Source organism: Natator depressus, chromosome 8, assembly GCF_965152275.1.
Source record: "Natator depressus isolate rNatDep1 chromosome 8, rNatDep2.hap1, whole genome shotgun sequence".
NCBI classification, from domain to species: Eukaryota; Metazoa; Chordata; order Testudines; family Cheloniidae; genus Natator; species Natator depressus.
The window spans coordinates 1,897,917-1,923,300 of NC_134241.1; the positions used below are offsets into that span (position 1 = coordinate 1,897,917).

Below are 25,384 nucleotides of genomic sequence, written 5' to 3' on the forward strand. Positions count from 1 at the left end.
GCTACCACAAGGTCCTGGTGACCCGGGAAGCGACTAACTGGGCCTGCAGTTTAGACCTCCTTTAACTTCTTTCAAAAGCTTCCATGTCGACCATTTGCACGATTTTTAACACGTCTTGCAGACGAAACAGAAAGACTAAAAGGCTGTTTGGGAAGGGCCACTGAGGGGTGACTGAAGTCTCACACGCTCACCCCCGCCCGTGTATCCACACACGCATACAAAACTCCCTCCCCACACACACTCAGTCACACTCTTTTTATATTCCACGGCGCCCTTTCTGGGTTGGGTTAGTGTAGTGCACATGCCGTGACAGCAACTGGGAACCTCATTAGAGACGCCGCATGTGCAAGTCATACCGTGAAGGTCCCCTGTAGCCTGGAATAGATCATATCTCACGCCATTTACAACTTCAAGGCTTTGAGTCACAGGCTATGAGGCTATTAAAAACACAAGAGTGATTTCACTGAAAAAGCCTGCTCTGGAAGACGTTTCAGTGATTCGAGAGCAAATGAACACCTGGGGCCAGACAGCTTCTGGCTTTAATTTGATCAGGGGGCTATTGTGAACGCAGAAGTCAGGTGATAGGAGATTCTGCATCATATCACACAAGCCACAAATGCTGCCAGGCTCAGTGGGATTAAAATGCATGTCCAATCAGGGTCTTATTAGAGCTGGTTGAAATTTAGTACTTGGAAACAGCTCAAATTGAAGGTTTCCATGGGAAAATGTCATTTTTGATGAAATTTTCTGATTTTCCATCAGGAAAATGGAAACCAACAAATTCATTTTGAAAGACGTTTGGTTGCAGACAACCTAGAAATGGGTCATTTGGAATGAACATTCTGACTCAAAACGTCAACACGTTCCGTGGCAATCGAAAACGTCGACATTTTTCAGTTTCAAATTTCAGGCTTGAAATTTTTTGAAACTTTTCCTTCAGTGAAAGTTTTCGATAGTCCAACTTTCTTGTCTCAACTCCAAATGAAAACAAACATTGAAATATCAGAATTTCCTGTGGGGTGGAGATTGTGTTTTCCAAATAGCTCTAACCCAGGGGTTGGCAACCTCTCAGAAGTGGTGTGCCGAGCATTCATTTATTCACTCTAATTTAGGGTTTTGTGTGCCAGTCGTACATTTTAACGTTTTTAGAAGGTCTTTCTTTATAAGTATATTATGTAACTAAACTATTGTCATATATAAAGTAAACAAGGTTTTCAAAATGTTTAAGAAGCTTCATTTAAAATTAAATTAAAATGCAGATCGTCTCAATTTAGTGCAGTGGTTCTTAACCTGGGGTGCACGCACCCCCTGGGGGATGCCCTTTCTGGTGGTGCGAGGCATGCGAGGTTTTTTAGAAGGCAAATCATTGAAAACACAAAGTAAGCACAGGCACATAGGTTTGATGAAACAAAGTAGTTGGACTTATGTATTTATTAACGTTATACATTTTTTTAACGATTACTGTAATATACAAAGTTTTTAAGTTTTTCAGCTAATTGTAGTGTAGTTTTTGTTAGGGGGTGAGAGACCATATTTTGAGAACTCCAGACTGTCGGCGGGCTGAGTGGGGCAGGGAGTAGTGTATTAAATTGCTCCCCACAGGGATATGCTACTTACAGTGCACCACTTACACGGCTGCCGGTCCTGATGTTCTGAGCGGCATGGTAAGGGGACGGGGAACGGGGGGGTTGGATAGGCGTGGGAGTGCCGGGGGTGTGGACAGGGGTGTGGACAGGGGTCGGGGCAGTCAGGAGACAAGGAGCAGGGGGGGTTGGATGGGTGGAGGGTTCTGAGGGGGGCAGTCAGGGAGCAGGGGGTCCCGGGAGGGGGTGGTCAGGGGATAAGGAGCGGGGGGTCCCGGGAGGGGGTGGTCAGGGGACAAGGAGCGGGGGGTTTGGATGGGTGGAGGGTTCTGAGGGGGGCAGTCAGGGAGCAGGGGGTCCCAGGAGGGGGTGGTCAGGGGACAAGGAGCGGGGGGGTGGGGTTGGATGGGGTCAGGGGTTATGAGGGGGGCAGTCGGGGGGGGGAAGTGGGCCGGCTGTTTGGGGAGGCACAGCCTTCCCCACCCCGGTGTCGTGTGTTAAATTTCTCCCCGTAGGAATGAGCTACTTACGATACACTACTTACGGCTGCCAGTCCTGATGGCAAGTTCGCGAGAAGCACATTCCTACGGGGAGAAATTTAACACACTACACCCGCTCCTGCAAACCTTGGTCCCGGCCGCCGGCCCTGCTCAGCCCGCTGCCGGCCCGGGGTTCCGTCCACCGGCTCCTGCCAGTCTGGAGTTCCGTCCACTGGCTCCTGCGAGCCGGGGTCCCGGCCGCTGGCCCCGCTCAGCCCGCTGCTGGCTCGGGGTTCCGTCCACCGGCTCCTGCCAGTCTGGAGTTCCGTCCACTGGCTCCTGCGAGCCGGGGTCCTGGCTGCCGGCCCTGCTCAGCCCAGGTTTCCATTCACCCAGGCTGGCAGCGGGCTGAGCGGGGCTGGCAGCCGGGACCTCGGCCCGCATCAGCGTCCAGTAAAAATCGGCTCGCATGCCACCTTTGGCACGCGTGCCGTGGGTTGCTGACCCCTGCTCTAACCCATACAAGCCCTCAGCTATAAGCAGCTAAAAGAGTCTCTCCTTTCTGCAAAGAGACATTTAAAAGGTTAAATAGCGGTAGGAGCCAAACTATAAGTAACAGGTTTGTTATAAGAGACATTCCTTCCCACTGCTACCAGTCTGCATGGTGTTATTTAGAGCTCTGCGGGAGATCTGACATTTTAAGTCTGTGACGCCGGCATGACTGCGATCCGAATTTGGTCCTTTGAACAAGAACAGCTGCAGTTAATGCACACTAGGAAATGACAAAGGTTATCAAACCCTCCTGCTTCATGGCAGAAGTTGGTCACCAGCCCCTGGGAGAGAAGGAATTGGTGGAGTGTAGCTCTTCACCATTATATCTTCCCTCAGAGCATATGGAACTGGCTCCTGTGAACAAGACCCCAGAGTACTGGTCTAGTCCGGTGTGGCTGTTCTTATGGACTTGGCCAATCCGATGCGCTGCTCAGCTGCTGGGTTACCTCCCAGCCTTCCCAGTTCTGGTGCTGTGGAGACTTTCAGGCCATTCACTGACATAAAGTGGCAGAAAAGCTTGTTCCGCTGATCTGTGACATAATCATTGTCCACTTCCCTCAGCCTAGGATGGAAGAGAAGGAGCTGACTGGGAGGCTCAGAAACTTTGCAAAAGACCCAGAGATCTGGAGACCAACTCGTGGCCCCATTGGGCAGGGCTCTCCCAACTTCCAGAGTTCCCAGAGATCACCACTGAAAGCAACAGTCACGACGCAATTAACTTCTTTTTGTTGCATTTTAACTTTAAACACAGCTGCCATGCTCATCCCCAGAGGTGGCTGCATTTCAGAGGAGGGCGAAGTGATTATTGAACACAGTTTGTTCAATCCAAGCGCTGTAGATCCCTTCAGGAGGAAGAATTATACTGCTACCAAGGTAAGTTTTGTTGTCATTTGGAAGATAACACACAGAGTAGCCAACAATGTGTGAAGCTCTTAGCCTGAGTAAGCTCTACTCAGTAGGAGTAAGGTCTGCAGAACTAGGCTCAGAGATGTGGTTACTGACCTTAGCCCTGCAGAGCCAGAAGAGCAGCTGCGGAATGGATTGGCTGATACATGAGTCACCAGTCAAGCTCTGAATCCAGGATTTGAGTGTTGGTGGTGAGGTAAGAAACAGAGAGAACCACTGGGTTTTTCAGGCCCAGAGCTGAGCTGGCAGCTGGAAAAACCCAATGGAGACTGTAAAACTAAGCACATGTCTCAGAAGTCAGTAAGAGTGAATGGCTGCAGAACACTCAGGCAATACTGCACCATTTGCACAGAGCTAGCTAGCTAAGGATCTCCTGATAGACATGAATTAAGCTTCACAACACCCTTGCATCAAGTATCATTATCTCCCATTGTGCAGGTGGGGAAACTGAGGCAGAGAGCGCTGACATGACTTGCCCAAGGTCACACACACCAAGTCAGTAACGGAAGTAAGACTAGAACCCAGGAGTTCTGGTTTCAGTCCCCCAGTCTAAGCTCTAAACCCCAATCCTTCAAAAGCTTTCAAAAGGATGCCACATGGATGCAGTGTACCCAAGTATTCATACCCTTCCTGACCTCACCCCGAGAGCTACCCTGAAGATTGTACGACACCATATGCCAGGACTGGTCTGTTCATTTGTTCAGTCCGACTGCTGCATGCCACGCAGGCTTAAGCAACCAGCTTCTTACTGTCGCTACCTGTTTCTAGACCGGCTCTCATTCACGGAATGCCATCTGGGGCTTCTAAGTCAGTGCTTTAGCCTGTAATCAGAACCTCCCTGACCAGTGAACAGCCTCAGTGCACGGAAAGGAGCAATGGCTGGTTCTTCCTCTGTCTGCGGAGGCAGGATTCCTGACAGCATGTGCTCCAGAAGTGCTTCCTTAATGGGATGGGCTCTTCCCTGTGACCCCACAGGGCGGGGGTCACCTGGGAGCTGGGCTGAGGGCCCGTGCATAGGCCTTGAATTCTATTTCAGCCCCGAGTCGGGTACCGAGTCGCAGCGCAGCAGAACTGGGCAGGAGGGTTTTGCTATGCTGCTTGTTGGCACTTGCAGGATCATGGCACATAGCCGTCCCCTGGCTTGCGTCCTTTCCCAGCCTGCTGGAAGCCAGAAAGGACTCTGGGGCTTGTTAGCAAGTGTCCCGGTTACCTTGCTCCTGTTTTGAAATCTGTTTTGTGCCCCAAGTAAAGGGAGTGAGTCTGAACTAGAGGGTGGGGCTTGATTTTCCCCATCACAGCTGCTGTATCTGCCCCCCTGGCTTGCACAGCCTGTTTGTGAGTGTCAGCAGAGTCAGGATGAGCTCTACCCTGACAGCTGGTGGCGAGTCATGGTGGGTTGTGGAAAAGAACTTCAGGGGCTGATCTCATTTGCATAGGCACACCCACCCTGCCTAGATGGTCACTTTGGCTGCTGTAGGAGCCCCAGTTTCTCTATTATTGGGGCAGGAATCAACTGTTATTATCCTGATTTTGTGAATCAAGGACAGTGGAACTGTACTTGGCCTTTTGTTATGATGGAGGGACTCACCATCAACTAAGCAGCACTCGCTAGGCAAGGGTCATGGGTTCCAAAACCTAGTGAATGGAGAAAGGCTAGAGACAAATATTAATGGTTGGTGGATTGGGCCCCCTGGTGAGGGCCTTATATGCTAATTCCACTTTCTCTTGTCTCCACTGTGGAATATCAGAGCTCATTTTGATTCCATTAGGACTCTAGTTACAGGCTGCTGAGCTGAATTCACTTGGGGTTAATAGTGCACTAATACTGAGGCTCCCCTACTACAGGCTGAAATCACAAAAGAGCTGAACTGACTAAGAGCTGAAATCACTGAGCGTTGTGTTAAGTAGCGGGGGAGCCTGAAGATCTATTGTGGAGCAGTTTGTGGGACAGCTGGCAGAGCAGAGCGGCTGGGGGAATGGAGCTGTTTGTCAGATGCCTGGAGCAGCTGGGGGCGGCTGGCAGAGCGGAACCCCATGGAGAAGTGGGGCCAATCAGCTTTGGACCACGTAAGGTGCCCCATAACCCCCTCCCCATCTCCGCCCAGGTTGGGAGGTTAAACTCTGCAGATACACTTTTGAACTCTGGGGTTGCCCTGACCAGGGACAGAGACTTTTGGGTCGTGGGACTTTTGGGACTTTGGGTGATTTTGGGTTGCTGGACTCAAAAACCAAAGGGAAAGGACACGCCCCAGTTTGCTTGGGGTGGGTTTTTTTTGCTTATGGGTTGTGTTATGAATCCTGTTGGTGGTGTTTCCCCAACATAATGCCACATTGTTTTTCACTGTTATTAAAAGGCTTTTTGCTACATTCAGACTCTGTGCTTGGGAGAGGGGAAGTATTGCCTCTTGGAGGTGCCCAGCGGGGGTGGTATATATTTGTCCCAGGTCACTGGGTGGGGGCTCGAGCCGGTTTTGCATTGTGTTATTGGAATGAAACCCCTAGATACTGAACCCGGCCCTTGTTGCTGCTAACTCTGATGGGCAGAACGGTTACATAAGGGAGGCCGAGGGGTGTAGCCTCCCCCCAAACTAGAGTTGGCTCAGTTCATGGGATGGGAAGTCACTGCGTGGGCTGTGAACCCAAATGGATAGACCACAAAGGAGCGAAAAGGCTGCATAGCACTGTGGGGACCTGAAAATGAAACAAGGCTTCTAGAAATATTGTTGCGAGCTGCAAGTGTACTGGTGCGTGTGTGAACATGCGATTTCCTTCCTGGCTTGGGTTAGCACAGCTACCTCTCTCTGATCCTCTTCCTGTCCACCCGACTTTTCTTTCTCTTCCCCTCCCCGAAAGCCCATTAAACCGAGCTTCAATTAGTACAGACGCATTTGCTTGCAAAATCCCAGGCCAAATTAAGTCACCCCACCTACAAGCAAAGAGCAACTCTAAAAGTCTGTGCCCTGTAGTGAGTTTTCTGGGACCTTCTGCTGGGTAGAGGGCCCCCCCTCTGTGCTCTCTTTTATAGGGGCTGCAGCTACACACATGGGGAGAGTCACAGTAATCAAGGGTGCTGAGCAGGCCCAGGTCTCGTTATCTCCGGTGGGAGCTGGAGATGCTCAGTGCTGCTAAAAATCAGATGAATACATTCTGCGGGCTGCAGCATTTCATTGCGAGATGTGGCTTCTGTTGGCTGCCCCTCATTAGAAAGTTGATCTGTTTCCTGTGGCTCAGTAACAGATTTTCATGTGTATCTAATCAGCAACGCTAGTGTACAGGTCGGTGCCTTCAGGGCGGCCTCTCCTGCAAGCAGATGTTGGTAGTTAGAGCCGGTTGTAGAAGAGTTAATGTCACAGCTAGTAATTACTGCAACCATTCCCCTGCAGAGATACTAGACATTGCCCTGAGCTGGCTAAAGACGTTTGGAGTTTGCCAAGTGCTTTAGTGCACGTTTGGCATCCCACTGTTGCTATTGGCTAGCCAGTTAGATTGCCTCTGTCACCCAGGACACAACAGTTACTCGCCTGAATCTGCAAGGTCTCTGCATATGCTTTCCACACACTGGGTTACTTCTCAGTTCTGCTCCTAAATGTCAAAGGTTTCTTCTCGGTTCAGCCCCCCACATGACCAGGGTCTGGTCCCAGCCACAGCAGCGACTTACCCTTTGCTCAGTAGATTTTGAAGGAGCCTGAATGTTTGATGACAATAATTATCAGCTTTGCTAAAAGCAATCCCAGGGACACAGGTTCCATAGAATCATAGAATATCAGGGTTGGAAGGGACCTCAGGAGGTCATCTAGTCCAACCCCCTGCTCAAAGCAGGACCAATCCCCAATTAAATCATCCCAGCCAGGGCTTTGTCAAGCCTGACCTTAAAAACTTCTAAGGAAGGAGATTCTACTACCTCCCTAGGTAACGGATTCCAGTGTTTCACCTCCTAGTGAAAAAGTTTTTCCTAATATCCAACCTAAACCTCCCCCACTGCACCTTGAGACCATTACTCCTTGTCCTGTCATCTTCTACCACTGAGAATAGTCTAGAACCATCCTCTCTGGAACCACCTCTCAGGTAGTTGAAAGCAGCTATCAAATCCCCCCTCATTCTTCTCTTCTGCAGACTAAACATTCCCAGTTCCCTCAGCCTCTCCTCATAAGTCATGCATTCCAGTCCCCTAATCATTTTTGTTGCCCTTCGCTGGACTCTCTCCAATTTATCCACATCCTTCTTGTAGTGTGGGGCCCAAAACTGGACACAGTACTCCAGATGAGGCCTCACCAATGTCGAATAGAGGGGAACGATCACGTCCCTCGATCTGCTCGCTATGCCCCTACTTATACAGCCCAAAATGCCATTGGCCTTCTTGGCAACAAGGGCACACTGCTGACTCATATCCAGCTTCTCGTCCACTGTAACCCCTAGGTCCTTTTCCGCAGAACTGCTGCCTAGCCATTCGGTCCCTAGTCTGTAGCTGTGCATTGGGCTCTTCCGTCCTAAGTGCAGGACCCTGCACTTATCCTTATTGAACCTCATCAGGTTTCTTTTGGCCCAATCCTCCAATTTGTCTAGGTCCCTCTGTATCCTATCTCTGCCCTCCAACGTATCTACCACTCCTCCCAGTTTGGTATCATCCGCAAATTTGCTGAGAGTGCAATCCACACCATCCTCCAGATCATTTATGAAGATATTGAACAAAACCGGCCCCAGGACCGACCCCTGGGGCACTCCACTTGACACCGGCTGCCAACTAGACATGGAGCCATTGATCACTACCTGTTGAGCCCGACAATCTAGCCAACTTTCTACCCACCTTATAGTACATTCATCCAGCCCATACTTCCTTAACTTGCTGACAAGAATACTGTGGGAGACCATGTCAAAAGCTTTGCTAAAGTCAAGAAACAATACATCCACTGCTTTCCCTTCATCCACAGAATCAGTAATCTCATCATAGAAGGCGATTAGATTAGTCAGGCATGACCTTCCCTTGGTGAATCCATGCTGACTGTTCCTGATCACTTTCCTCTCGTGTAAGTGCTTCAGGATTGATTCCTTGAGGACCTGCTCCATGATTTTTCCGGGGACTGAGGTGAGGCTGACTGGCCTGTAGTTCCCAGGATCCTCCTTCTTCCCTTTTTTAAAGATTGGCACTACATTAGCCTTTTTCCAGTCATCTGGGACTTCCCCCGTTCGCCATGAGTTTTCAAAGATAATGGCCAATGGCTCTGCAATCACATCCGCCAATTCCTTTAGCACTCTCAGATGCAACTCGTCCGGCCCCATGGACTTGTGCACGTCCAGCTTTTCTAAATAGTCCCTAACCACCTCTTTCTCCACAGAGGGCTGGCCATCTACTCCCCATGTTGCGATGCCCAGTGCAGTAGTCTGGGAGCTGTCCTTGTTAGTGAAGACAGAGGCAAAAAAAGCATTGAGCACATTAGCTTTTTCCACATCCTCTGTCACTAGGTTGCCTCCCTCATTCAGTAAGGGGCCCACACTTTCCTTGGCTTTCTTCTTGTTGCCAACATACCTGAAGAAACCCTTCTTGTTACTCTTGACATCTCTTGCTAGCTGCAGCTCCAGGTGCGTATTGGCCCTCCTGATTTCATTCCTACATGCCCGAGCAATATTTTTATACTCTTCCCTGGTCATATGTCCAACCTTCCACTTCTTGTGAGCTTCTTTTTTATGTTTAAGATCTGCTAGGATTTCACCATTAAGCCAAGCTGGTTGCCTGCCATATTTACTATTCTTTCGACTCATCGGGATGGTTTGTCCCTGTAACCTCAACAGGGATTCCTTGAAATACAGCCAGCTCTCCTGGACGCCTTTCCCCTTCATGTTAGTCCCCCAGGGGATCCTACCCATCCGTTCCCTGAGGGAGTCGAAGTCTGCTTTCCTGAAGTCCAGGGTCCGTATCCTGCTGCTTACCTTTCTTCCCTGTGTCAGGATCCTGAACTCGACCATCTCATGGTCACTGCCTCCCAGATTCCCATCCACTTTTGCTTCCCCCACTAATTCTTCCCTGTTTGTGATCAGCAGGTCAAGAAAAGCTCCCCCCATAGTTGGCTCGCCTAGCACTTGCACCAGGAAATTGTCCCCTACGCTTTCCAAAAACTTCCTGGATTGTCTATGCACCGCTGTATTGCTCTCCCAGCAAATATCAGGAAAATTAAAGTCACCCATGAGAACCAGGGCGTGCGATCTAGTAGCTTCTGCGAGTTGCCGGAAGAAAGCCTCATCCCCCTGGTCCGGTGGTCTATAGCAGACTCCCACCACTACATCACTCTTATTACTCACACTTCTAAACTTAATCCAGAGACTCTCGGGTTTTTCTGCAGTTTCATACCGGAGCTCTGAGCAGTCATACTGCTCCCTTACATACAGTGCTACTCCCCCACCTTTTCTGCCCTGCCTGTCCTTCCTGAACAGTTTATATCCATCCATGACAGTACTCCAGTCATGTGAGTTATCCCACCAAGTCTCTGTTATTCCAATCACGTCATAATTCCCTGACATCACCAGGACCTCCAGTTCTCCCTGCTTGTTTCCAAGGCTTTGTGCATTCGTATATAAGCACTTGAGAGAACCAGTGAAGCCATGGAGGGTTTGGAGCCATGCAAATGCAGTAAGCTCTGCTCAAGCAATGCCATGATGGAACAGACCAACAGCCCACCTTACGTAGCCCTCGGATAGCAGCCCAAGCCCACTGCTTCACAGGAAGCACATGATACCCCAAAGAGGGAAATCTCTTTGACACCTGCCGCCCCCTTCCCCTGTTCCAATCCTTGCTGTGGTCATGTAGGTTGGTGCTATAACAGTGCTGACTGCGTATGGCCCAAACCCTTGCCTTACGTTAGCACTCACCAGTGATTGCTGGGGAGTATTGCTCTGCACCCGTTGGACTGCCAGCACTGTTCCCTCTAAGCTGTGCGCGTGTGCACACGCACACAGATCCTAAACCCTGTGCACACGGCGAAACACCGCGCGCACAACCATTTGCACAGAAGACATTTTTTGCGCACATGGCCTGTCAAAAATTAGAGGGAACATTGATTGCCAGGGATGGGTACAAGCCTGCTCATGGCTAAAGCCCCCCTCCCCCGCTAGCCGAAGGGGAGGAGCCACTAGACTCGGGCATCAGAAGAGTTTAGGGGGAAACAAATGATAAAACAAGGATGGGAGTGACGGTCACAGGGTCATAAGCAGGGAGCCAGAGGGGGACACGGAGCAGAGAACCCTGGACAGTGCTCACTGCTCCTGGAAGGTGTCCAGGGAGCCAGTGGACATGGCCCAGAGGAACTCTGCCCAGAGAGGCGACCAAAGGGAGGATTGGAAATAGGCCCCCACAGTTGCACGGCATCTCCCTGTCGCTTCCTCTTCCTGGTATAGGTGCTGGAAGGAGCTGCCAACTAATACAGACTGGCTCACCGGTGCTCCTCACCCGCCACTTGGTGTCAGGGCGGGACACGAGGGTGAGGAAGTGATGAATATGGAGAACGAGCGCGTACAGCTGTTTCCTTGCCACGGTTCAGAGATGGATCAGCTGCAGGATGCACAGCTGGCTTGGGTAGTGCGGAGGGGGTGGCTGGTGGGGGGATGGGGCTCACAGGGAAGGGGCCCGAGGGTGAGGTCCTACAGGACCTGCTTGAGGAAGGCCCAAGAGGTGGGTAGTAAGGCTGCCCTTACCTCCTGGAGTATGCACCAGGGACACAAGGGGTGGAGAGCCCCATGCACTGGCGGAGCACCAGGGGATCCACCAGTCCAGGAGGTCTCCAATCCTGGTGTTACATGCCAGGACCAACCTCCAGCACATGGAGTGGGACTCCACCACCTGCACATGGAGCTGGGGGTAGTGTAGCAGGGGCTCCCTGTGGAGGTCCTCCCCCTTGGTGGCCACTATGGAGCTGGTCGCTGAGCCCAGCTTCCAGGTCTGGAGGAGGTCCTGGTGGAAGACTGGCAGCTCGGAGAGGTCTCGCGGAAGACCCCTGGGATGGAGGTAAAAGAGCTGCCAGTTGCCTTGGAGGCGGTGGAGGAAGGCGTGTGCCAGCGCACTCCACGCCGGACTACCTGCAAGGAGTCCCAGCCTGGAGACAGAAGACGTGGACCTGACCCTGGAGGCAGAGCAGGTCCTGCCCTCTCTGCCTTCCTCCAGAGGGAAGTATTGCATGGTGTGAGAATCAGCCACAGGAAGTGGGTGAGCATGCGTGGAAGGTTTCTTCACATTTTAGGATATTTCATCAACAGTCTGGTCCCTATTGTGGGCTGCCTTCCAGCCCTCTGGGCTGCTCCTGTGACTGAAAACCAGCCAGATCTCCCCACCCAAAAATTCCCTTGGTGGCGGGGCTGGCAGAACAGCCCTGCACTCTCCCCCCGCCCCATCCGTGGTGTGATGGTCCCTGGGGCAGAAGGGGAATTTCCAGGGAGGCAGAGGTTGTGGCCAGAGTGCACTGCACCCCCGCTGTTCTGGGCAGGGTTATTACCACCTTTGAACTGCAAAAGAACCGGCACCCCCACTCCAAGAAGGAAAGCCCATTGCAACCCCAACCACAAGGCAACTCCCCAACAGTCACAGAGTATCTAAAGAGAGAACGCAGATAGATCAGACTGGTACCATCGCACATACAGATGTGGTCCCCTTATCTCAAAACAGATAGACTGGCATTAGAAAAGGTTCAGAAAAGGGCAACTAAAATGATTAGGGGTTTGGAACGGGTCCCATATGAGGAGAGATTAAAGAGGCTAGGACTTTGCAGCTTGGAAAAAAAGGGGGATATGATAGAGGTCTATAAAATCATGAGTGGTGTGGAGAAAGTGAATAAGGAAAAGTTATTTACTTGTTCCCATAATATAAGAACTAGGGGCCACCAAATGAAATTAATGGGCAGCAGGTTTAAAACAAATAAAAGGAAGTTCTTCTTCACTCAGCGCACAGTCAACCTGTGGAACTCCTTGCCTGAGGAGGTTGTGAAGGCTAGGACTATAACAGGGTTTAAAAGAGAACTGGATAATTTCATGGAGGTTAAGTCCATTAATGGCTATGAGCCAGGATGGGGAAGGAATGGTGTCCCTAGTCTCTGTATGTCAGAGGGTGGAGATGGATGGCAGGAGAGAGATCACTTGATGATTCCCTGTTCTGTTCATTCTCTCTGGGGCACCTGGCATTGGCCACTGTCGGCAGACAGGACACTGGGCTGGATGGACCTTTGGCCTGACCCAGCCTGGCTGCTGTGATGTTCTTGTGTGCGTCTCCTCACTCTTGTGTGACTCACGCGGTGCGGTGCACGTGCCTGTTGGCGGGCAGCCAGCTGCTGCGCTTTCGACGGGTTCGATCGGTTATCACTAACCCTGCTGAAGCGGGAACACTGCTGCATCTTTAGCTGGACACAGAAACTTTTACCAGTCGCTAGCCCAGTGTATTGGGATCAGAACGCAAATATTTAGACCCATGACAAAAAAAACAAACCTGTCAGATTAAATTATTTTTCTTGCAACTGGCAAATGCATAAAAAAGCCAGCCGGTAACTAATTCTGGGCTGCTGTATGGCCCATGGTGACCCAGCCACAAGTAAGGGGAACCTGTGGGGGAGAGTCAATACCAGGAGCCAGATTGACCCTGGCAGGCCCAGAATCCTGGAAGTGCAAAGCTGGCATAAAGCCAGCTGTCCCACCAGCCCTTTGAGAGGCCCAGCTCAGAACTGGGGTCTTCCAGTCCAGGACTGGAGAAGACCCCCCATGCCCAGCAGAGAGGTCCGCTGAGAGGTGCAGAACCAACAAGGAGATTGCTAATTTAATGAGCTCGCCCTGTACTGTCATTCCCCTTCCTTGGGCTACAGCAAGGCTGGAGCTTTCCGCGAGGCAGGATACACACGCCGGGCCTGCTCAGCCAGCGCAGGGCTGGCAATGGCAAACACCACGAAGAGCTCGGGAACGGAGGTAACTGGGCTGCAGCTGGTGCTCTCCCCTCCCCGCATCCCAGGCCCTTTGTTACTGCTATTTCCTGTTTGCGTTTGGGAAGGGGAAACTGGGGATTAAATGAGGCTTTGGGAGATTGTCGAGAGTCCAGCTGCAGAGTCGCATTTGCTGGATCCGGCTGATCAGAGCACAGGGAGCAGATTTCCCTCTCCCCCAGGGTGTTCTGCACAGGGAACAGGCCTGGTTGGAGGGGCAGTACAGGGATGCAATGAAAACAAAACTTTAAGCAGCTGTTTGCCACTGCTGCTAGGTCCCCTCTGCCCTGCCCCCTGGCATTCTGGGAATTACCAACCCATGGAAAGAAAGGCCCACCCAACCCAGCACTGGAGACGTGGCCCTGGGCCAATGCAAGACATGCATGGAGAAGGGGGCTTGAAATGGGAGAATAGAGTTTTAGAAATAATTTAATTTAGAGCGGCAGTTTGGGTCCGAATCCTGATGGGAAGGTCGGCAGGTTTCTGGTGCAGCCCATTCTGAAGACGGGGCCACTTGCAAAGCTGAGATGCAGATTGGGATCGAAGCTTCTGTATATTTGACTCGGGGGTGCTGAGTCAGACACGTTTCTCCTCTAAGCCTTTGAGTGCCGGCCTCATAATGCATCTAGTGCCACAGAGAGCAGCTCAGCCTCCCGCTAAGAAGCTAGAAAATATTCAAAGAGCCTCTTCACCTCACACAGACGAAGTAAATAAATGTAAATCAAAATACACAACCCGAATAATGGGTTCTGGAATGGAACTCGCATGCTGTGTGGAGTTCCCCAAGCGTCACTTCCATGCCGTTCGAAGAAAGACGGGCGGGGTGCGGCCGGAAGGGTTATGTTCAGAACCAGAGATTCACGTTATTTGTTTAGAAGGGTCCAATGATCAGACCCAAAGCAAGAAGCAGGCAAGGTGTCTTCTGGGTAGAGGTGGATTGCTGGGAGCCCACCTTCCTCCAAGTGTTTGTGAGAGAGCAGATGACACCAGCAGCTCAGCAGACACCCGCCATACTTGGAGACGTAGGTCGCCTCTGGAAGATTCCTGGTTTGTTTTGTGCAGCTCCTTGTAGTGTCTTGAGCAGAGAGGGGCGTTTTCCTTGCAAACAGCCTCTTGCCAGGCCATGGAACAGCACTCCCAGGTGAGGAGCAGGCCTGTGATAGCTCAGGAAAGATCAAGGCAGGTTGGAGGGGAACTTATTTAGAGAACTTCCAAGAAGATAATAATTTAGCACAGGCCTGAGGCTGCTGTATCTGGCTTGGCTGCATTCTCAGTCTCTGCAAGTGGTTCTTGTGTCCAAGGGTTAAATAGACTGTGAGAGTCAGCAGGAAGTGCAGTGTCCTGCCCAACGTGGGGCAAATCTAAACTTCCTGCTGGAGCGTAACCCACCAGGCCTGGGGGCCAACATCGGTTCACTTGAAAAATTCCCTTGAAATTGAAATAATTGCAAATAACAAACCAATTTGTTAAGATCCAAGAGTGTATGGGGGCGAAGGGTGAAATTCATCTCGTAACTTGTTCACCAGGAGTGGTTCGCCCAGTGTTAGGGCGAGCACTGAAAGGGTTTCGCATGACGAAAAGCGGCATTCAGATGTTGGCTTGTTTCTGATGTAATTGTGTGTTTCCTAGCAGTGGGGGTGTTAACGCCTGCACCTTGCCAGATCCTTCTGTCCTCCCCACTGTTGTAAAACTAAAAGGTTCAAAACACATGAGTCAGGCCCCAAAATATGACGTGAGTGGCTTAGAAATCAGGAGACGGCTGGGCCTGGAGCCTTTGGGGTTCACATTTTCAAGTTTTTCTCTGCAACCAGCAAGGCTAGAAACTTACTTTAAAAAAAATGAAAGCTGAGCTTTTTACGCTCACGTGGCAGCAGGAGCTGGGGCCCCTGGTTCTGCATGGCCGTCTGTAAAACAAAAGAGACGGCCCAGAATCCGCCAGCCTATGGAAGCTGAAGCCCCTCTTCATCTTTGCATTTCACCCCAAACAATCAAAGCTCTGGCTTCCATTGATTTGTTTGCCCTAGATAGCAATATGAATGGTCATGGACCTGAAGGTCCTTGCACAGAGTTCAATGGAACTGAATATAGTTGGAAAACAATAGTCAAGACATTAAGAGAAAGGACTTTTCCAAAGCAAACACCGAGCGGGAAAGCGCACAGGGCTTTCAGTAATCTGCGTGCGTCGGTTCTGTAACCTGTGAGTATGCTATCAGGAAGGTCAAAGTCATAGATATTAACAGTCCCCAGCAGGTTCTGTTTTTGGCTTCTCTGTTTCTAGGTCTTCTAGCCAAGTTTGTTCATAGGAAGCTAGTGTGGTGCTCATTCAGGACCACGTCACTGGGTGATGTAAAATTGGCTTTCACCACTAACATTCCAAATCTGACCATACAGCCTCGGCGATGCTCCTAGGAAAGGAATCATATGTTTTAACTGAATTATTAACATGTTTACATGACTAAACTGAGTAACCAAGCTTACTGCTGTAACCCTCATAGCCTTCCTCACCTTTCCCTCCCTAAAGTGTGTTACCCCATCTAATCCATCATGTCCCGAAGGTGACTGTAAGCTCACTAGAGCACGTGCTTGCCTGTCTGTCCACTCTGTAATGTGCTATCAAAATAATCATCATTCTTCTCTCTTGTGGCAGGGAGTTACACAGTCTATGCTCAGCTCCTCTGAAAGTTCGGCCTCCTGCTCTGACGACTCTCCCCCATTGCTCGGCAGTACTTTCATTGTCCCACTGGAATGGAGCTGATGGAGATCAGGATCTTGGAGGGGAAGGTGTTTCATAGGCAGCTCCCACCATTCCCACAAAAGGCTTTGAAAACCGGAACAAGCCTTGAGCCGGACTCCCTACAGTGCGGAGCCTGTGCAGCGAGCAGAACACCCGGGTGATGTGCCCCCGGTGACTTGGGCTGCTAAAGAGGTGGGATGCTGCAGTTTATGGGGAAGGTTCATTCCTAAATATTACGTATCGTAGTAATCAAGAAATGGTTCCATTTCTCTAGGGCTCTGTGCACCTCTGTGCAATGCAGTGCCTGAGTTGATCCTCCATTTTATGTAATTCTGGTAATTCAATGTTTCTGAAATGTGCAACCTCCTTTGCCTGATACATCTCAAGTGATCTGCACGTCACAACCGCCTTCTTCCCACGCTCAGGCTCCCTGCAGTGACTCAAGAGCATGAGGACCAACCTTAGGGCAGACTGTTAGGAACTAGGGCACAGATTCCAAATTGGTTGTGAGTTCTACGCTTAGATTTCCCTCCTGAGTGTCAAGTGTAAACCCCTCAGGCACTACAACAGCCTTCACATGGAGTCACGGCCTGTCCCCTGGGGTGCCCCGATCGGTCTTGCTGTCTGGCTGAGCCTGTCTTTGTGATAGATGGTCCCTTACACCAAGAATCACAGCGATATTCAGGTTAAGCCTAGCCCCAAAGGATCAGTCACTTACCCCAGGTCAGTCAAACCATAGAACTCACACCAAGGATGCTTGTAGCCAACCCTATAATAAACTATATAAAGATGTATTAAATAGGACAAGGAACAAGAGAGTTATTTACAGGGTTAAAGCAGGTGAACATAGATACACAAATGAGTTACAATCTTAAATTTCAAAAGGTAACATGAACTTCTGTAATAAACAAGCTCTATATGTCCTTTAGGGCTAACCCATGTTTAACAGCTGGGGACCTCTTGCTTATGCCTAGTAAACCTTGCCCTTCATCGTTCAAGCAGCATAAAGTCACAGTTCCTTTTTGTTAGGGGTTTTTAGTCTCTTCCCCCCAGGTGCTCTGAGCTGCAAATTCAGCTGTTGGGAGGAATCCACTTGCACGACTCCTTCGCAGGGGGAAGGGCAAAACAACAAATGTCTTTTGTCCTCTTTATCGTCCCACAGTAGTCCATCTGATGTTGATGGACCTTTCCTGTTGGTCAGGACTTAACATCTTCTGTTGAAGACCAGCACTTTGCACTAGCTAGTGTCTTTCTCCTGTCTGGTGATTTACACAATTGCAGAGGCTCAACACAAATGCTGAAATGTTACCTTACAATATGGGACACAGCTGTTAAAAATGAGATTAAGGAAACTCAGAGGCATTCAGTAAAGTGTAAACACCAAACACATTCTTACAATCCTAATACCTATTTTAACAACACTAACACACAGAGGGAATCAGTCTGGCTCACCTGTGTATTTGTCAGTCTTCATTTGAGACATGGGAAATTGGCATGAGCTGGCACCTGGTCTGCCAGCATCACACTCACCTCTCCAGTCCAGATAACCTTGGATATTCTGTCTTTCCCAAGAGCTTGGGAGGTTTACAATATGTCACCAGTCTAAGGTGCTAAGGCTTTGATGTCTGATTGCGTTATTTAGTTTGCTTCCAAGCTAATATTTGCTCTAGTCCTCTTGAAATGTGAACAAGACCAGTGTTGCTAGCCTTCTGGAATTATCCCTGTGAATAAGGGTTGCAGAAATGGATTTAAGATGATCACCTCTCAGTTTTTATGAAGCACTAAATACTGAGCACAGGTAAAATAGCTTTATGTAATTACATGGGTTCCACAGTGTAAACAGTTGTCCGCCTTCAAACCCCTCCTCAAAACTCTCCTTTGCCATGATGCCCATAAAAAACTTGGCAATACTCAGGCTGCTAGGTGTGTTGAGAGCACAGTCGATGACGCTGACCAAATATTGTCTTGTTTCCTTGTATTCCTCTGCCTGTCTGTATCCATCTTGCCTTAGGTGCTATGGTAATATAAATAATAACAATTGTTATTCAAAAGGAGGAAGTGGGCTGAGATGGGTGTGACAGGTTCCCCCTGGGATGCCACCTGGAACTGGGGTACCACTGAGCCCCGCGACCCACCAGCCTGGGCTTCCTTTACACGGTATTGCTGTGACAAGCTCTCTCCAGGCTCCAGCCTGCATGTTCACCAGCACCCATACAGACAGGGATACACCCAGCTGTAGTTACTTGCAGATGCTGTGATCAGCCCTGCATGGGAAGGCTCCAGCTAGGGAACTTCCCAGCTACTCAAGCATGCACCCCCTCTGGAGTGTAAACACAAAATTATACTGTCTAGCGCGACACAGGGAACTGTACAGCATAAGCTCATAAAATTCACCCCCTCCCTCAATGTGGAGAGGAATATACAACCGCTTTCTGCCCTGAGTTATGACTCCCACACACTGGTTTTAGACAAAGCAAAAACAAGTTTATTAACTACAAAACAGATTTTAAGTGATTATAAGGGATAGCAAACAGATCAAGCAGATTACCTAGCAAATAAACAAAAATGCAAACTAAGCTTAATATTCTAAACAGATAGGATATGAATAGCAGATCCTCACCCTAAGTGATGATACAAGTGGGCTGCAGATTCTTAAGGGGAAAGCTGCACTTGCTTACAGCTTAGAATCCCAGGTGTTCCATTCACAGGCTAAAAATCGCTTTAGCCTGGGTCCAGCACTTCCCCCAGTTAAGACTTTGTTTCTCGGGCGTTTCCAGGAATATCCTTGGGTGGGCAGTCAGTGCAGAACCTAGATTATATCACTCCCCTACCTTATATAGCTTTTGCATATGGCGGGAACAGGGGCGCCATTTCAGATTTGGGGGGAGGGGGGGAAAGGGGGACAACTTTAACCGTGATTCCAGGGGCTACTTAGGCACCTGAAAACTCCAGGTTTTTTTTGCAGATAAATTATAAATTAGCTGATAGGGCACTGTATCTAATTCCTATATAAAAAAAGAAGATTAAATAAACATTAGACCCACTCAGCTCTAATACTAACATGTTCTCACATCTTATGTCAAGTCACTTAAGGGACACTGGTTTGGCTTCAAATTGTAATGTATATTCTTGTTACTAACTCTGGAATACAGCAGCTGAAACAACTGTAGAAAAATCTAGAGGACTTTCTATCACTTTTTTGCAGTTCCTCAAGCTTGGACTAGATCATTTAATGTTGGAAACATCCTCCTAGGGCAACAAGGCCCAGTGAGTTTAAACTGCACCTGCCTGGGGCTGTAGGGGTGTTACCCCACTACAAATAACAGACTAGAAACTGGCCTTAAACAGGCGTGAAACTGACCCTTTCAAGTGACTTTCACAGGGTCGCCAACCCCAAATGTTCAAAAATCATGAGATTATGTAAAAATAATAGATTTGGGGATCTTTCTATTTGCCTTCTGCTGTTTGAGCCTTTTGGGTGCCCTGGGGTCACATTTTGATGCTTTCTCCACAGCCAGGAGGGCTAGAAACTTCATTTCTCTTTAAGAATGAAGGTTGAAATCATCGCAGATCACTTGACTCCAGGAGCTGGGGCTTTAAGGAACATAATTATCATGAGACTCATGACAAAATCATGAGAGTTGGTAACACGGCTTTCCCTTCTGTTGAAAGGCTCGTGACTTTCCAGAAGGCTCTGAAGCACAACATGACAGCGACTGGAGTTGCAGCTCTCACAGGAGAATATTTAAAACCAAACACCAAGAAAATTCTATATTTTAAAGTTGAGAAAAAGCTGAGACTTCTGAGGTCTCTCAGGGCCACTGCAGGCAGGAAAGGAAAATAAACAGGCACAGGAGCTCTGGGCAGCTCTTCCTCTTGAAAGAAAGTTGGAGGGTCAAATCTTCTCGTCCGTAATCCAGTAAAACTTTGACTGCCATCAGTGCCTCCACTCACTGATATTAACGTGTGCTGAATAACTCTACACTTCTTACTTACGTGTCTGAGCCATCTTGTCCAGGGCTACACATTTTATACACATTGGCTCAGGGACTACATCTTCTGGCATATTCTGAACAGTGCTGAGTGCACAGATGATGGCCAGCGAATAGTACAAATCATGACAATAATCGCCGACTTTATGGACTCTGTGGATGCAGTTTCTGTTCTTTGTTCTGGAATTGGCCTGGATACAGCTGAAACCCTACAAATTTGAGACACAAACACATCGGATACTTATTTGACACTCTCTCATTCCTTCCTTTTCTCAAACTCAGAACAAAAAACGACCAAACACAATGGTTTTCAGTTAAAATGTAAAATTGCCTGGCAGCCATTGCTCTACAACCCAGCATGGGGCAGAACCTGCCACCGCTTGGGAGTTAAGTGATCACCTCTCATCTGACTCTCATCCTCCAGCCTTCCTGATCTCTGTGCTGCTTTTCATGCTGTCAACCACGACCTCCATCCCGACCTCCTGTCACCGTTTGCTGGAGTCTCAGAGAACTGGCCGCCTTGCTTTTCCTCCCATCTATCCTCTTTTTTTGAAGCATGCAGCAGAGAGAGTGGCTGATCTGCTAGATAGGGAGGTAGCCGTGAGAGACCTGGATTCTGCTCCCTCCCCATGGACTTGCTGTCTGACCTCAGGCTGGTGCCTTAGGGACAGAGTTTCAAAGGTTTTTAGGCACCCATAAATGCAGCTAGGTATGTAGTGGGGTTTACAAACACCGAACCTTCTAGGCACTTCTGAAAATCCCACTAGGTGGCAAATACCTTTGAAAATCTGGCCTTTAGTCTCTGTGTGCCTCAGTGCCCCACCTGTACAATGAAGATATCAGCCCTGCTGTACTGCACCAAGGGGCTGGGAGGAGAAATAAGTTAGACCTTGTGAGGAGCTCAGATATTACGGTGATGGGACCACGCAAGTACCACAGGTAGAGTGGGAACGTCTCTATACGCTGCTATCTCTTCCCTTGGTTTTGGCCCCTTCTTTTCACCTTGCCCCCAAATCTCCCCCTTTTCTGAGCATAACCTTGGCTCAGAGGGCTTGGCTGTTCTTTTTCTGATTCCTCTGTGTTCTCTCTAAAGCAACCCCTCCGCCCTCCACAGAGGGATTTCTCTTTTAAAGGCTAAACTTCCAGATCCTTAATTTAATCACCAGCCCTTTCTTATCTTAAAAAGAAAAGGAGTACTTGTGGCACCTTAGAGACTAACCAATTTATTTGAGCATAAGCTTTCGTGAGCTACAGCTCACTTCATTGGATGCATACTGTGGAAAGTACAGAAGATCTTTTTGTACACACAGACCATGAAAAAAATGGGTGTTTACCACTACAAAAGGTTTTCTCTCCCCCCACCCCACTCTCCTGTTGGTAATAGCTTATCTAAAGTGATCACTCTCCTTACAAATGTGTATGATAATCAAGGTGGGCCATCTCCAGCACAAATCCAGGGTTTAACAAGAACGTCGGGGGGAGGAAAAAACAAGGGGAAATAGGTTACCTTGCATAATGACTTAGTCACTCCCAGTCTCTATTCAAGCTGAAGTTAATAGTATCCAATTTGCAAATGAATTCCAATTCAGCAGTTTCTCGCTGGAGTCTGGTTTTGAAGTTTTTCTGTTGTAATATCGCAACTTTCATGTCTGTAATCGTGTGACCAGAGAGATTGAAGTGTTCTCCGACTGGTTTATGAATGTTGTAATTCTTGACATCTGATTTGTGTCCATTTATTCTTTTACGTAGAGACTGTCCAGTTTGACCAATGTACATGGCAGAGGGGCATTGCTGGCACATGATGGCCTATATCACATTGGTGGATGTGCAGGTGAACGAGCCTCTGATAGTGTGGCTGATGTTGTTAGGCCCTGTGATGGTGTCCCCTGAATAGATATGTGGGCACAGTTGGCAACGGGCTTTGTTGCAAGGATAGGTTCCTGGGTTAGTGGTTCTGTTGTGTGGTATGTTGTTGCTGGTGAGTATTTGCTTCAGGTTGGGGAGCTGTCTGTAGGCAAGGACTGGCCTGTCTCCCAAGATTTGTGAGAGTGTTGGGTCATCCTTCAGGATAGGTTGTAGATCCTTAATAATGCGTTGGAGGGGTTTTAGTTGGGGGCTGAAGGTGACGGCTAGTGGCGTTCTGTTATTTTCTTTGTTGGGCCTGTCCTGTAGTAGGTGACTTCTGGGAACTCTTCTGGCTCTGTCAATCTGTTTCTTCACTTCCGCAGGCGGGTATTGTAGTTGTAAGAACGCTTGATAGAGATCTTGTAGGTATGTGTCTCTGTCTGAGGGGTTGGAGCAAATGCGGTTGTATCGCAGAGCTTGGCTGTAGACGATGGATCATGTGGTGTGGTCAGGGTGAAAGCTGGAGGCATGTAGGTAGGAATAGCCGTCAGTAGGTTTCCGGTATAGGGTGGTGTTTATGTGTGACTTCTGGGACATTGTAAGGAGAGTGATCACTTTAGATAAGCTATTATCAACAGGAGAGTGGGTTTGTGGTGGGGTGGGGAGAAAACCTGGATTTGTGCTGGAAATGGCCCAACTTGATTATCATACACGTTGTAAGGAGAGTGATCACTTTAGATAAGCTATTACCAACAGGAGAGTGGGGTGGGGGGAGAGAAAACCTTTTGTAGTGATAAACACCCATTTTTTTCATGGTTTGTATGTATAAAAAGATCTTCTGTACTTTCCACAGTATGCATCCGATGAAGTGAGCTGTAGCTCACGAAAGCTTATGCTCAAATAAACTGGTTAGTCTCTAAAAAGAAAAGGAGGACTTGTGGCACCTTAGGGACTAACCAATTTATTTGAGCATAAGCTTTCGTGAGCTACAGCTCACTTCATCGGATGCACACTGTGGAAAGTACATAAGATCTTTTTATACACACAAACCATGAAAAAAATGGGTGTTGCATCCGATGAAGTGAGCTGTAGCTCACGAAAGCTTATGCTCAAATAAATTGGTTAGTCCCTAAGGTGCCACAAATCCTCCTTTTCTTTTTGCGAATACAGACTAACACGGCTGCTACTCTGAAACCTTTCTTATCTTAATCACCCTGCCTCTGTTTGTAAACAAAATCCTGACTCCCTGTCCCAGGGCCACCCCTCCCCTGCAGCATTTACATTTCGCACTAAGGCTGGGCTGTAGTTAAGAGGTCCACCTGGGAGCTCACACACCTGTGTGAAACTCAGGGCGGGGGGGGGGAACGACACTCCTGCCCCTCTGCCCCCCACCCACCATTGGCACCCCGGGCGGAAAACCTTTGTTTCAAAGCTTGGTTCCCATGCCCAGTCAGTGGAAAAATACTGATATCGCAAGATGGAGTCCAGCACCAGGTGACCTGGTCACATGTCCCTGTAGTGTCACAGCAGCCATTACTGGGAGGCTGTCTGTAGTGTCCTCAGGAAGGCACCCCAGGTGGGAAATAAGCTTCTTCTAAGGCCTATTGTTTTCTCTAATGGCCCTTCTCCACCCAGCTTTTCAGAATGAAAGCATCTTGTCTAGGGGGCGTTCTCCAGGTGTAAACACGTTTGTAATACAGATACATAGGCAATATTCCTAACTTCAGATACAAAAATGATACATGCATATAAATAGGATAATCGTATTCAATAAGTCAGACACTTCACATGACCCATCTTGCATAAAACACATCATAATTTTGCCATACGTATATCATAATAATATCACTATGAAGAATATGGGGTGCAATGCCACAATGTGCTGGTTTGAGATTTAGAGGAACATCCCTTTGTTTGCTGGCAGTGTGGAGCCTAAATCTGGGCAGAAACTGGAGTTTTCATTTCATGAGCAATTCGGTGATTTCAGAATTTGACATGTTCCAATTTGGAATGAAAACAAATTCTGAAATGTCCCCCAAAGGCAAATGTTGGGGGAAAAATCATTTTGGGTCAATCAAAATGCTTTGTTTTAATTTTGACTTTTAAAGGTTTTATACTCTATTATAAGTTGGAATAGAATATAAAAAATTTTGAAATGAAAAGTCGTTTCAAAATGAAAACGAGACAGAGCATTTCAACATCATCACAATGCTTCGCTTCATTTTTTTCAATTTCATTGAAATTGACACTTTCCTGCCGAAAGTTTTGATTTTGACACAATGGTATTTTTCAGCAGAAAAGTCCCACTGGAAAACTTTCTCCCAGTTCTAGTGGAGCCCATCGATCAACCCAACATGCAACAGAAATGTGGCGACAGATACTTTGAATCAACACAGTGCTACTCTCCCTTGGCAAAAGGACTCACTAAGTCCACAATCCTAAAGAGATCTGCACGTTACACAATATTTGTTTCATGGAATTTCAGATGCATTTTTGCAGTTCCATGACCCCATTTCCCCCTAAAATTTAAATGAAATTCTGTTTTTTTCATTAAAAATATAACATTTTTGCTTGGTTTTGCCACCTTTCTTCCCCGAATAAGCACCTTTTCACAGCTTCATGCTCACAAATGAGGCTGTTTTGCACACAGCTAGATATGGCATCACTGTGAAAATGTTCCTTTGGTGCTTAGAAGCTTGCACCTACTTTGGGAACATTTTCTTTGAAATTGGCCCATTTTCAAATTTATTAATAATTGCAAAAAAATACCCCTTTGGATCTCAAGCAGTTTTGCATTTCAGCACAAATATTTTGTACCTCTCTTTAAGAATACCATTCAGCATGCCTCCAGAACTACTTTCTGTGGGGCCTGGGTAATTCCTGGGGAACTCTCCTCCAAGTCAAAACTGGCTCAAGCTTGTGAAATCACAAGCCCAGAGGTGTTCTGGGCTGCAGGCTTGCTTAACTTCTGGTTTCATTATTGCTCACATTACAGAATTTATGCCCAAACCCAGTCAAAATGGGAAACTTTCTAAAATCGGTACGATGATGCCTCTGGTGCTTTGTGTGATGCTTGGAATAGCTTGGCATCTGGACGCAGAAGATAGAGACCTAAACCAATCAGGGGAAACTGGCTGGATGAGTTTGAGCCAGTGCGTGCACATAATCATATTTAAAACCCTTTGGGCCCTCTCCTACCCAACTGCTATCACATTCCAACACATTCAAATCTTTTATTTTCACCGCTGCTTTCAGCAGGTCATGGTATCCGAAGTGGTGTCTGCATTACGTGGAGCCTGTCCAGACTGTCTGACCAGCTGCAGTAGAACCTACGAATGGCCACACTGGG

The 25,384-nt window shown here is 48.4% G+C and overlaps 2 protein-coding genes across 2 annotated transcripts in view; both read right to left on the reverse strand.

Moving 5' to 3' along the window:
- Positions 1 to 25,384, reverse strand: part of HRH2 (histamine receptor H2) — a 148,374-nt gene that overhangs the window by 48,566 nt on the left and 74,424 nt on the right. The gene's annotated exons all lie outside the window — the stretch shown is intronic.
- Positions 20,063 to 25,384, reverse strand: part of SPINK1 (serine peptidase inhibitor Kazal type 1) — a 33,252-nt gene continuing 27,930 nt past the window's right edge. The window contains exon 5 of the mRNA XM_074960201.1: positions 20,063 to 20,399. The gene's annotated coding sequence lies outside the window, so the exon portion shown is untranslated. The remainder of the gene's footprint in view (positions 20,400 to 25,384) is intronic.